We start from the raw sequence: 15,296 nt of genomic DNA, 5'->3' as shown, positions 1-15,296 counted from the left end.
TCCTACCGAAAGTCCCATCTCAGCCATCCCGGGCTCCCAGGATTAACAAAGAGAACAAACAGAAGCTCTATGGGGTTGGATCACTTTAAGTAAAGACCCCAAAACTGAAATTTATTTGAGGCACCAATGTACAGTTTAACCTGATTTTCCTTGTTGTAGGCCCAGTACTGAGAAGAAAATAATTCAAAAATAAAAAAATGACTAATTAAAGAAGTTTGCCATTCAAGACAGGGTAAGAAGAACAACAAAGAACACAGTTCTAAAGTTTCAGCTTCTCAATTTATTCATTCTTTTTTTTTTTTTCCGTATACATGGAATAAAGAGAAATGGGCCCAGAATGATCTACTTAGCATATAAAGTAAGTTGCCATTTGCTTGTCCACTAGTTAACAGTCTATTATACTTACACAATGTTGGATAAGTAAAAACTTATCTCTAAGTTAAAGATACATTATAATTTGCCAATAAATTGTGATAATTATTATAATCTATAGTCTAAAAAGCAGATTATATAATTGCATTTCTCTGATAATTTGAATTGGGAAAAAATGTATATAAACATTACTGTAATAAAACAATACTCAGCACAGAAAAAAAAGCCAGTGTAATAAACCCTAAGACTGAGATATATTGTTTTTATCTTGCCAAACAAGGACAAAAATCTCAACAGTTAGAAAAAAATTTCTATCAAGCTTCTAATAAATTTAGTCTTTTAAGATCCTTAGGTAGCATATTAATAATATTCAAAAATAAATGGTTAAAAAGTCAACCCAAGTTTCTTGCAGCCTGTTAGTTGTGCTGGAAGCCACCATGTCCCTGCTCTTACTTTCCCCACAATAAGCACGTTACAAATACCACACACATACACACACATATGCATATGGTAGAATAGAACTAAAAGAAGTATATAAAATGGTCACACTAACAAGAAAAAAAAAAAGAAAGAAAGAAAATTGCAGGTTTCAAACAGAAAAACTTAAATCATAACCAAAAGTGTAAGTTGATCTGTGGGGGCCCATGTATAGGAGTCAGTGGATAATGGTTGGAGCTTAATAACCAAAGTGAGGACATGAGATGTGCCCTTGAGACCATAAGAGAACTGGCCTTGAGGCTCCTGCATAAAAAGTTGGAACTCAGACAACAACAACTTTTGAGAAAGGTGACTATATAATGTCTACTCATTGGCTAACAGAAATAGTAAAATTGCTCTCCTTCTGTTTGGTGCCTTGGGTATGGAAAGATATTACCAGCAGAATTTAAAGCTTTGGCCTTCTTAACCCATTGGCAAGAGGCTCTGAGAGGTTCAGTATCCCAGGTTGGCAAAATAATCTACGCATCCATTCAGAAGTATTAAAGTCTTCAAGATTCTGGCAGAAGCCAATGTGAAACTGCTCATTGAAGACATGTTAGCCATACAGGGCTCACAGAAACAACTCCATGGAAATAAGAAAAATTTACTGTGACTCATCTTAAGTGAAGTTTTTGCATGAAGAAACAATATGACCCTAAGCCATGACCCTCTTTATTCTTTCAAGATATTTTTGGACCTGCTTGGGAGGATGCTTTGCTCTCTTTATAGCCTCATGACGTAAGTCATAAATTTTTTTATTACTTCTTGGTGCATGTGTGGTGTCACCAAATGTGACATCTGAACCAAGTTTTAGGTGGTGTGTGGATCCCATCCTCCATGGAGCAACTACACAATATTTTTCAAAGGAGGCCTCAACAAATATCAGAAAATTTATACAACCACATTCTTTGAACATAACACAATAAAGTTAGAAATTAGTAATAAAAAATTATCTCCCTCCAAGAAAGAATACAGTCAAGAATCAAAAAATACTAAAAAGCTTCTGCACAGCAAAAGTAACAATTAACAGAGCAAAAAGACAACATACAGAGTGGAAGAAGACATTTGCAAACTATGCATCTGACAAAGGATTACCATCCAGAACATACAAGGAATCCAAAAAACTTAACAGTAAAAAAGCAAATAGCCAATTGAAAAATGGGCAAAAGAGCTGAATAGGCATTTCTCAAAGAAAGATATACAAATAACCAACAGACAAAAGAAAAATGCTCAACATCACTCAGCATCAGGGAAATGCAAATCAAAATCACACTGAGATAGCATCTCACTCCAGTTAGACTGGCTATAATCAAAAAGACAGAGAATAGGGGAAGCTTCCTATACTGACACTGTTGGTGGGACTATAAATTAATGCAGACATTATGGAAAACAGTATGCAGTTTCCTCAAACAACTACAGATAGAAGTCTCGTATGATCCAGCAATTTCACTGTAATGGAAATCTGAAGAAATGGAAATCATCATGTCAAAGGGATACCTGTACTTCAATGTTTATCGTTGCTCTATTTACAATAGCCAAGAGTTGGAACAAACCGAAATGTCCATTATCAGATGACTGGATAAGGAAAATGTGGTATATTTACACAATGGAATACTACTCTGCCATAAAAAGGAATGGAATCCTGCCATTCACAGCAACATGAATGAACTTAGAGAAAATTAAGTGAAATAAGTCTGGTACAGAAAGAGAAATACTGCATGCCCTCACTCATAAGTGGGAGCTAAAAAAATAAACAAATAATTTTGAAAAATGAAGAAAGAAAGATACAACAATCACAATAATACATTGAACTTTCAAAAGGAAAGGACAGACCTGAGGTTGCCAGAGGTGGGAAAAGGTGAGGAGGAGGGAGGATAAGGGAGAAATTGGTAAATGGCCATGAAAAACAATTACATTATATAATGTTGAGTATACTAATTATCCTGTTTTGAGCATCACTTATTGCACACAGGTATTGATATTCAACTCTGTATCCCACAGATATGTACAATCAATTATGTCTCAATAAAAAAATACACCTGTAAGTAACTATTGTTACAAAAAGAATTTATAACAGAATGTTTGAAATATTTAGAACTGACTGATGAAACATATACAATACAAATTTGTGGGATGCAACTAAATATTTCTTCAGAGCAAAATTTAGAGACTTCTATCCACATGTTTTAAAAAAAAATCAATAAAACTTACAATTAACAACCTGAGTATTCAAGTAAAGAAGCTAGAAAAAGAATAGTTAAGTATATTCAAAAATATAGAAAGAGAAAAAACAGCAAAACTACATAGAGCAATTTATTACTTACATAAATAAATAGTGCAGAGGAACAGAAAAATAAAATTCTGTTTATTTGATATACAAACGTTTTTTTTTATATCGATGAAGACAAATTAATTATATTTACAATTATATTTACAATTAATTATATTTACAATTATATTTACAATTTAATTATTTACAATTTAATTATATTTACAATTATATTTACAATTTAAAAGCTTACAGAACTGCAATACATTTTATAATGGAACTGTGGATAAAATAAAAGTTTTAAAATAATAAAAGTATCTTCGATAAGTTCATACCAATGAATTTGAATATTTACTTACAAAATGTTCAGATAAAAAAATGCATTTCAGGGCCGGCCCGGTGGTGCACTGGAGAGTGCGCCGCTTGGGAGTGCGGCGGCACTCCTGCCGAGGGTTCGGATCCCATGTGGAGACCGGTTCCCACTCACTGGCTGAGCTGGTGCGGGCGCAACACTGAGGGTTGCAATCCCGTTGCTGGTCCCTGGTATGGGCGCAACACCGAGGATTGCGATCCCGTTACCGGTCAGTAAAAAAGACAAAAAGGAAAAAAAAATGCATTTCAAATACAACTTTAAAAAAATAGAAATTTCACTTTTATTCAAAAGAAAATAACAAGCTTTAATGGTTTAATGAGCAATTTATTACTTACATAGATAAATAGTGCAGAGGAACAGAAAAATAAAATTGTTTATTTGAAAAAAAGTAAAATATACAAACCTTTCTTGATATCAATGAAGATAAAAGAGACCATAGGAAATTAATTATATTTACAATTTAAAAGCTTACAGAACTACCAAACATTTGGTAATGGAGCTGCAGATAAAGTAAAAGTTTTTAAATAATAAAAGTCTCTTCAATAAGTTCATACCAATGAATTTGAATATTTACTTTAAAAATATTCAGAGAAAAATATGCATTTCAAATATGACTTAAAAATAGAAATTTCAGCTTTATTCAAAAGAAAATCACAGACTTTAATGGTTTGGCGGGGGAGGGGGGTCCAAATCTTTAAGAATCAGACAAGTTCTAACTTCAAAATTTATTTGAAAGCTGAAAAAGAAGCAAACCCTCATTTTTTTTTATGAGACCACTGAAATTTTGGTATTGGATAAGGATATTAGAAACAAATACCACTGATGAATATAGATGCAAAAATTCTTAATAAACATTAGCATTTCAAATCTAACAATATTTGATATATACTGGTATTTGTATACACAGTAATAATTGTTTCAAGATTATAGGAAGTGTCTAACCTCAGAAAATTTAATAATGTAATCCACTCCTTAAACACATTAATAAGGAATAAAAGAGTTTATGATCATCTCAATAGTTTCAAAAAAGGGATTTTTTTTTTTGTGACCAGTAAGGGGATCGTAACCCTTGGCTTGGTGTTGCCCACACCATGCTCAGCCAGTGAGCGCACCAGCCATCCCTATATAAGATCCGAACCCGAGGCCTTGGTGCTCCCAGTGCTGCACTCAGCCCAGTGAGTCACAGGGTCGGCCCTCAAAAAAGGGATTTGATAATTTTTTTTAATTAATACAAAGTTATTATTATGAACCAGATAAACAAAAAAAAACAACACACAACAAATAATTCTTAGCAAACCAAGATTACAAGGAGACTTACCTAACATTACAAAAGAGGTTTGTCCAAAACCTATAGCAGATAAAATACTATCTCATACCCTGAAAAGTATAAAGTCAGACAAATGTCAAAGCATGTGGGAAAATAAGAATTCTCAAAATTTTCACAGTAAAATTACTTTGGAAAGTAGTTTATAAATGTCTAATAAACTTCAAGATACCCATATACTAGGACTCCACAATTTCAGTTCTAGATGTGCGTTAGAGTATCTGTCATATGAGCCCCAAAATATAAAAGATATATGCATGATTTTTAATAAAATAATATTCAGGGAAATTAAATTTTAAACCATAGGTGGTGAACATGTACATTACAGTATATTTTTATTACTCAATGAATGAATTAGATTATGTGTATCTACAGGAAGAAATTTCTAATACATATATTTAAGTGAAAAAACTAAGTTTCATCTTTCCAACAAGCAAGCTACTGAAGCTTTAGTTTCAGAATAATTTATGTTATAATGAAAAAAATATTATGTAAAGTATAAAAGTATATGACACAATAATGAGGAAACAGACTCGTGTAGTCAAAATATTAAAAACTAGACCAGGAAGATATAAAACAACTTCAAAATAGTAGCTCCTTCTGTGAAAGAAGAATGGGAAGAAAGGAAGGCTCTAAATATTTTTGTGATGTTTTGTATTCTTTTTAAAAAAATTAGAACTGAATTTGTCAGAATATCAATACTAATTGTGGGTAGAATATACATAAATAACACAATTAATTAGTGTTATGAGCAACCACAAGGATAAGCTAACACCCTTTTTTTTTCAGATATCGAGATGAAAATTGAGATAGTATATGGACTGCAAGATCAGAGAGAGCGAGTAGCAGAACTAGGAAAAGAAATCTGTTTCCTAACTGAATTCAGTGTTCTTCCCATGAAATTACACTAACTTTAATAAGCATGATTTTGCATGATATTTTGATTTGATCCAACAAAAGTAATTTTACTACTATTCAGATTTTTTTCTTTCCTTTTTGATAATGTTCTAAGAATCTCCCTTTCTTATTTGCTTCATTCTGCCCTATAATAATAAAGAGCTGTTTAAATATCTGTGTTTCCCACTGTGAGAGTTCCTGGATTTCAGGGATCATATCTTGATCATCTTTTTATCTCCATTCATCATAGCATCTTATGCACAAAAAAAATATTCAATGTGTGCTTGATGAATCAGATGCATTTGTTTATTCGTTCAACATGCTGAACAAATATATTTTTGAACATTCGTTGTATGTCATGCAGTGTGCCATGCACTGGGATAACTGCCGTACATAAAATGGGTGAAGGTTAACAGTAAACTGACAATAAGCTTGAAAGAGTTATTTAGATGTTTTTCAACTGGTATTCATCTTGGAGTTTCTGTGACCATCTCTAACCCATTTTGATAAAAATAATTCCAAACACATAAGAATGGTAGATTATGCTGGGCCTTTTAGTCAGGGTGATGAGCTAAATCTAAAGGGAAGCCAAGTATTGGTGTGATTGCCCCTCAAATAATCAATTTGTTTTCACTGATTTTACACCATGAAAAAGTTCAGAGGAAAACTAATCGATACTAAAATGAAATCACCCTTGCTGTTTTTTCCATTGGCTCTTCTAAAAAATTAATAAAATATGTAAAAAATAAAAAAAAAGATACCGACAGCACTGAAAAACTTTTTAAAAAATGTACATGTTTTACATGCGAGTTTATTTCTGGGTGAGAAGGTGTAAGCACATTCCATTCTGTCTCTCCCAATAAATACAGCTGTGCAAACTGGACAGAATGCATGAAGCAGCTATTTAGAGAATGGAAAATAAATAATAGCTGGTATCTTGGTAGGGAGACTAGAATTCGAAGTATCACCAAACTATTGGTTAGTATATATATATTTTCCCTTTAGTATCCACAACCTCACCTCAGTAAAATCTAAAAATGATGAAAGAAGCAGCTCCAGGAGAAGTTCTCTAGTTCTGGCTCAAGTAGAGGGAAAGGGTCTCCAAATAGAGAAAACGGGTGTAAACCTGCCCATTTTTCTTCCCCACCTGTCCCCTCATTCTCTCACACTTCAGCCCTGAAGCATTCCCCTGGTAGTGGTTGCACCAATAGTGGTATCATAGGAGTCTGTGGGAGCATAAAATTTCTGAGGTAGAGTGACCTTTTTCTATAATAAGAAAAACTCTAGTCCCAAAAGAGTGGGGCAAAACTCCATTGCTTTTTTTCTCTGTGTATCATTCTACTGAATGGTCCCAGATGCAGACACAATCATGGGAAATGTACGTATAGTGGATAAGTTTCTGACCAGAGCATATAAGAGGGGAGAATTATAGGACCATAAATTATCGGACAGATAAAAGGGGGGAAAGAGTTCATGAAAGTGACTCTCTAAGTTGTTTTTGAAATTTTAAGGATAAATCACCACCCAGGTCTCAGACTGGCCACTGAGTGCTGCACATATAGAACAGATATGCATAACACTGCAAAAACTTTGAAAATGGAACTGACATTGAAGACTAGTCAAAACTTGAAGCCTGAACCTAACCACATCAAGTGTCTGCTAATTATTTTAAAATTTAAATTAATATTCTCCATAGGATTTAAAGAAGACCCAGAGTTTCATAACATAATATTCAGAATCTTCAGGAGACAATCTAAAATTTCTTAGTAAACAAACAACCAGGAAAAGGAAACAACAGATGTCAATGCCAAGATGACACAGGTGCTGGAATTATCCCATAAAAGACTTCAAAGCAGCTATAGTAAAGCTTCAATAGTTTACATTAAGTGCTCTTGAAACAAATGGAAATATAAAAAATTCTGACAAAGCCCAAGAAGATATTTTTAAAAATCAAATATACTTTTAAAACTGAAAAAAACAATTGCTGAATTTTTTTTTAAATGGTCAGGCTCAAGAAAAAAAATGGAGATGACAGAGTAAACAGTTGGTGAACTTGAACATAGGTCAATTACTCATACCTGAACGTCATTTAAAATTATCCATTCAGAACAACCAAGAGAAAAAAGATTGCACAAATAAGCCTTGAGAGTGTATCAAAAAGTATAATATTCATTTTATTGTAGTCTAGGAAGGAAAGAAACTGCAGTGAAGAAAAAAATATTTGAGGATCTAGTAATTGAAAACTTCTTCAACTTGGTGAAAAACATGATCTACAAGTTTAAATTGAGTGAGCCATAAACTGAATAAACCCAAAATAATCCTCGCCCAAACACATTACAATCAAACCACTGAAAACTAAAGACAAAGGAAAAAATTTTGAAGTCAATCAAAGAAAAATGACATTACCTAGTGATTCAAACAGCTTTAGATTTTTCATCAGAAACCATGGAGCTGGAAGGAAATGGAACAATATTTTTAAAGCAATGAAAGAAAAGAACTGTCAACAAAGAATTTCATATTCAGCAAAATATTTCCAGAAATGAAAGTGAAATAAAGGCATTCTCAGATGAAAGAAACATAGAGAATTCATTGTCAGCACACTTGTTCTAGAAGAATTGCTAAAGGTAATTTGTCAAAAAGAAACAAAATGAGCTTTTTTGCAACAGTTTTGCTGCCAGAACACAGGTGTCTTGAAAACCACCACTAAATCAAAGCCAAAATGGGAAAGGAAAAGACTCATATTAACATTGTTGTCATTGGACATGTAGATTTGGGCAAGTCCACTACTACTGGCCATCTGATCTACAAATGTGGTGGGATCGACAAAAGAACTATTGAAAAGTTTGAGAAGGAGGCTGGTGAGATGGGAAAGGGCTCCTTCAAGTATGCCTGGGTCTTGGATAAACTGAAAGCTGAACATGAGCATGGAGTCACCATTGATAACTCCCTGTGGAAATTTGAGACCATCAAGTATTATGTGACTACCATCGATGACCCAAGACACAGAGACTTTATCAGAAACATGATTACAGGCACATCTCAGGCTGACTGTTCTGTCCTGATTGTTGCTGCTGGTGTTGGTGAGTTTGAAGCTGGTATCTCCAAGAATTGGCAGACCTGTGAGCATGTTCTTTTGGCTTAACATACTGGGTGTGAAACAACTGATTGTTGGTGTTAACAAAGTGGATTCTACTGAGCCACCCTATAGTCAGAAGAGATACGAGTAAATCATTAAGGAAGTCAGCACTTACATTAAGAAAATTGGCTACAACCCCAACACAGTAGCATGTGTGCCAGTTTCTGGTTGGAATGATGACAACATGCTGGAGCCAAGTGCTAATATGCCTTGGTTCAAAGGATGGAAAGTCGCCTGTAAAGATGGCAATGCCAGTGGAACCACAGTGCTTGAAACTCTGGGTCGCATCTTGCCACCAACTTGTCCAAATGACTAGCCCTTGCATCCACTCCTCCAGGATGCCCACAAAATTGGTGGTATTGGTACTGTCCCTGTGGGCCAAGTAGAGACTGGTGTTCTCAAAATTGGCATGGTGGACACCTTTGCTCCAGTCAGCATTACAACTGAAGTAAAGTCTGTTGAAATGCACTATGAAGCTTTGAGTGAAGCTCTTCCTGGAGACAATGTGAGCTTCAATGTTAAGAAAGTGTCTGCCAAAGATGTTCATCATGGCAATGTTGCTGGTGACAGCAAAAATGACCCACCAATGGAAAAAGCTGGCTTCACTGCTCAGGTGATTACCCTGAATCATTCAGGCCAAGTCAGTGCTGGTTATGCCCCTGTACTGGATTGTCACACAGTTCACATTGCTTGCAAGGTTACTGAGCTGAAGGAAAAGATCAATGGCATTTTGGTAAGAACTGGAAGATGGCCCTAAATTCTTTTTTTTTTTTTTTTTTTTGTCCTTTTTGAGACCGGCCACACCACGCTCAGCCAGTGAGTGCTGTGAGTGCACCGGTCATCCCTATATAGGATCCGAACCCGCGGCGGGAGTGCTACTGCGCTCCCAGCGCTGCACTCTCCCGAGTGCGCCACGGGCTCGGCCCTAAATTCTTGAAATCTGGTGATGCTGCCATTGTTGATATGGTTTCTGGCAAGCCCAGGTGTGTTGAGAGCTTCTCTGACTATCCTCTTCTGGGTCATTTTGCTGTTCATGATATGAGACAGATGGTTGCTGTGGGTGTCATTAAAGCAGTGGACAAGAAGGCTGCTGGAGCTGGCAAGGTCACCAAGTCTGCCCAGAAAGCTCAGAAGGCTAAATGAATATTATCCCTAATACCTGACACTCCAGTCTTAATCAGTGTGGAAGAATGATCTCAGAGCTGTTTATCACAATTGGCCATTTACGTATAATAGTAAAAGACTGTTTAATGATAACAATGCATTGTAAAACTTTCAGAAGGAAACGATAATGTTTTGTGGATCATTTTTTTCCCCTGTGGCAGTATTAAGTTACTGTTTTTTAAAATTAGTACTTTTTAATGGGAACAACTTGAACCAAAATCTGTCACAGAATTTTGAGACCCATTAAAACAGAGTTAGTTAAAAAAAAAAAAAAGAAGAAGAAGAAGCAAAATGATACCAGAAGGAAACTTAGAACATCAAGAATGAAGGAGGAACACAGAAATAGCTAATATCTTGGTAAATATAATAGAACATTCTTGTTTTTTCTTTTACGAAACATATTTGATGGTTAAAAGCAACAAGTATAAAATTTTCTAATGGAATTGTCAATATGCAAAAGATGACCACAATATAAAAAAAGGACAATAAAAGACCCAAATGGTTGTTAAGTTTTCTACAGTGCAAATAGAGTGGAAAAATGGTGAATCGAATAGATTATGAAAATTTAAGTATATTTTAATCTCTAGAAAAAAACAAAAAAATACAAACAAATAATAAAACACACACTATATAAACTAAAATTTAATGTTCAAATATATCCAAGTAACCAAAAAGGAGGCAGGAAGGGAAAACAAAGGATAAAAAGCAGATAAAACAATTAGAAAACGAATAATACAATGGAAGACTTAAGTACAAATGTGTTAAAAATTGCACTAAACATAAATAATTTTAAAACATCACTTAAATACAGAGATTGTCAGAATTGGTTAAAAATGACCCCAAAACATGCTGTATGCAAGAAATTAACTTAAATACAATGATATACATAGTTTAAAAGCAAAATACATATACTTTGCACATTTTAAATCAAAAGTGAGCTATAATGGCAATATTGAAGTTAGACCAAGTCGACCTCAGAGAAAAACCATAATTATCATGGATGAAAATGGACATTACATAATGACAAAAGAGTTGATTCACCAGAAAGACAAAACAATCTTAAATGTGCTTGCAAAAAAACACAGGGTTTCAAAATGCATGCAGCAAATCTGACAGAACTGAAAGAATGAAAGATAAATCCACAACTGTCATTGAAGACTTCAATACTCCTTCCCCAGTAATTAACAGAAATAATAGAAACAAACAAACACACAAAAAACAGTAAGGATATAGAGGAATGGAACAACACTATGAACCAAGTGGATCTAATTGATATTTATATAACACTGCACAATGGCAGAATACACATTCTTTTCAAGTGAGAACAGAAAACTCACCAAGGTAGCTCTCAATCTGTCAAAAAGCAATCTTAATAAATTTAAAAAATTACTCCTTCCCCAGTAATTAACAGAAATAATAGAAACAAACAAACACACAAAAAACAGTAAGTATATAGAGGAATGGAACAACACTATGAACCAAGTGGATCTAATTGATATTTATATAACACTGCACAATGGTAGAATACACATTCTTTTCAAGTGAGAACAGAAAACTCACCAAGGTAGCTCTCAATCTGTCAAAAAGCAATCTTAATAAATTTAAAAAAAAACCAAAAAGGAGGCAGGAAGGGAAAACAAAGGATAAAAAGCAGATAAAACAATTAGAAAACGAATAATACAATGGAAGACTTAAGTACAAATGTGTTAAAAATTGCACTAAACATAAATAATTTTAAAACATCACTTAAATACAGAGATTGTCAGAATTGGTTAAAAATGACCCCAAAACATGCTGTATGCAAGAAATTAACTTAAATACAATGATATACATAGTTTAAAAGCAAAATACATATACTTTGCACATTTTAAATCAAAAGTGAGCTATAATGGCAATATTCAAGTTAGACCAAGTCGACCTCAGAGAAAAACCAAAATTATCATGGATGAAAATGGACATTACATAATGACAAAAGAGTTGATTCACCAGAAAGACAAAACAATCTTAAATGTGCTTGCAAAAAAACACAGGGTTTCAAAATGCATGCAGCAAATCTGACAGAACTGAAAGAATGAAAGATAAATCCACAACTGTCATTGAAGACTTCAATACTCCTTCCCCAGTAATTAACAGAAATAATAGAAACAAACAAACACACAAAAAACAGTAAGGATATAGAGGAATGGAACAACACTATGAACCAAGTGGATCTAATTGATATTTATATAACACTGCACAATGGCAGAATACACATTCTTTTCAAGTGAGAACAGAAAACTCACCAAGGTAGCTCTCAATCTGTCAAAAAGCAATCTTAATAAATTTAAAAAAATAAATTATATAAAGCATGCTATCTCACCTTCATGGAATTAGACTGGAAATAAAAACACAATGATGAAAGAAAAATTCACAAAAACATGAAAAGTAACTAACACACTTCTAAATAATCCATAGTCAAAGAAGAAGTCTCAAAGGAAGTGATAACATTTTAAATTGATTAAAAATTAAAATATAATTTATCAAATTTTGGGGTGCTGCTAAAGTAGTGCTAAGAGAAAAAATTGCATTAATTGCTTACATTAGAAAAGAAAGTTTCAATTTATTAATCTAAGATACTATGTTTAAAAGAATAGGAAAATATACCCAAAGCAAGAAGATAAAAGGAAACAAAAAGAGCAAGAATCAATAAATAATAAAGACAATAAACAAATCACAAAGCTGGTTATTTGAAAAGATCAATAAAGTTTAAAAGTCTGTAGCAGAATTGACAAAGAAAAAAAGATACAAATTACTAGCATCAGAAATGAAAGTTGGTATTTCACTACAGATTCTGCAGATATTAAATGGTTAATAAAGAATACTACCATCAACTCTGCACATAAATTCAACAATTTGGATGAAATAGACCAATTTTTCAAAAGCCAGAACCTTCCAAAACTCATACAACATGAAATGGATAACATAAATAGTCCTATAACAAAGAGATTGAGTGTGCAAAAGAAAGTTTCAGGGCCAGATAATTTTACTGGTGAATTCCACCAAACATTTAAAGAAGAACAAATACCAATTCAAAATCTCTTTCAGAAAACAAGAATTGCATTACTCTGATCCTAAAACCAAAGATAGTTCTTTTAAAAAAATCATATAATATATTAGCCCTTATTAATATAGTATAACTCTTCAGCAAATCTTCAAACAGTACACTTCAAAGATGTCAGCAATTCAAATCAAGCAATACATAAAAGGAGCAATTAACCATGCCCATTTGGGGTTTATCCTGGGAATGAGATGCTGGTTTTATACTTAGAAATCTATCAATGTAACCTACCATATTAACAAACGAAAGAAGACAAACCACACAGTCATAACAATTGATGCATAAATAGCATTTAAAAAATTAAATATCCATTCATGAGTAAATCCCTCAGCAAATTAGAAATAGAGAATTTCCTCAAACTGATCTATAAAAAACATAGAGTTATCATCAATCTCAGTAGTGAGAAACTGAATGTTTTCTTCCTAAGGTCAGGAGTAAGGAAAGGATGTTCATACTAAGCTATTCAACATTGTCCTGTAAATTGTAAAGAGTGAAATAATGCAATAAAAGTACATAAAAGGCATGCAGATTGGAAAGAAATAAAACTATTTATGTTCATAAATGACGTAACTTTCTATGTAGAAAATATTAAGAAATCTACGAAAGTATTTCTAGAACTAATAAGTGAGTTTAGTATGGCTGCAGAATGCAAGAAAAACAAAAATTGTTTTGTTACTATGTAACGACAATGAATAATTGCAAAGTAAAGTTATAGAAACAAGACAATTTACAATATTTCCAAAAGTTAATTAATTAAGTATACATAGAGTTTTAAAAACTTGTACAGGATCAGTATGCACTAAATTATTTTAAATGCCAATAAAGGTGATCAAAGAAGTCCTAAATAAATGTAGAAACTTAAGAGTGTGTATACATTGGAAAACTCAATATAGACAATTCTTCTCAGAATGATCTACAGATTTAATAAAATTGCATTCAGTATCTGAGTAGAATTTTGTTTTTTGATATAAATGAACAGATTCCAAAATTTATATAGAAGGCAAAAAAGCTAGCCAACCAAAACAGTACTGTTTTAGACTAGCCAAAACAATACTAAAAAGAGGGAAGAAACACATGCAATTTTTAGACTTATTATAGACTTACAGTAATGCAAATGGTAAGTTAATGGCAAACCAATAGGCACCTAGATCATTGAGCAAAATAAAGAGATCAGAAACTGATTCGTAGAAATATGCTCAATTGATTTTTGTCAAATGTACAAAAGCAATTCAATGGAGAAAGGGTACTCTTTTTAACAAGTAGTGTTGGAAAAATTGTATATCCATATAAAGAAAAAAAAAGAAACTTCTCCTATATTTTACACCTCATTAATTCAGAATGGATCATGAATCTAAGTGAAAAACACAAAATTATTAAACTTCTAGAAGAAAACAAAAGAGAAAAATTTTTGTGATCTGGGTTAATCAAGAAGTTCTAAGACATTACACCAAAAGCACAATTCATAATAGAAAAATTTTTTAAAATAACAATAAATTTGGCTTTATCAAAATATAAAACATTTGCTCTACAATAGTTGCTAAGAATAAATATCAAGCTACAGATAGGAAGAAAATAGTTAAATATCACATATCTGACAGAGGACTTTTATCAATACAAAGAACTTTCAAAACTCAACAGTAAGAAATCACACAACTCATAAAAAATGGGAAAGAGACTTGAACAGACATTTCACCAAAGAGGATATACAGATTGTGAATAAGGACACAAAATTAGGTTCAAAATACTAAGCAATTAGTATATTCTAAATAATCAGTATAGATACATTGCAAGATAGGTATAGCCCACTTTCCATAACTGTCTGCCCAAATTATATTAGGAAATTGGCATGTGGAAGAAGCTGTAACTATCTGACACAGTAATATTATATGCAATTTTAATTCAGGTTTTCAAAATATAATGCAACCCTAAATTACAGAATCCATAAGCACATTCCTTGGTTTAAAAATTGAACTTTTGAGCCCCTATTATTGATAACTAATTAAGGACTGATTCAAGCACCCAAAAATGAGGAAGGAAGTAAAACATACTTTACTCTTTGTTCAACATTGGTTACCATAAAAATTGTACAGAGTATATCCTGGGTTGCATATTTACATCAGAAGTTTTGTATAGTTTTCACAACTGATTCTGCTTCTGATAAACATTATCTTACTCTTATTGATGTTT

The 15,296-nt window shown here is 32.9% G+C and overlaps 1 pseudogene; it reads left to right on the top strand.

Moving 5' to 3' along the window:
- Window positions 1-8,431: 8,431 nt before the first annotated feature.
- Window positions 8,432-10,021, top strand: LOC103603826 (annotated as a pseudogene).
- The last annotated feature ends 5,275 nt before the right edge of the window (window positions 10,022-15,296 follow it).

The sequence above is a fragment of the Galeopterus variegatus genome, unplaced genomic scaffold, assembly GCF_000696425.1.
Source record: "Galeopterus variegatus unplaced genomic scaffold, G_variegatus-3.0.2 Scaffold125, whole genome shotgun sequence".
Classification (NCBI taxonomy): domain Eukaryota; kingdom Metazoa; phylum Chordata; class Mammalia; order Dermoptera; family Cynocephalidae; genus Galeopterus; species Galeopterus variegatus.
Note: the sequence above shows the minus strand (reverse complement) of the source record. Positions and strands in the feature narration are given on the sequence as shown.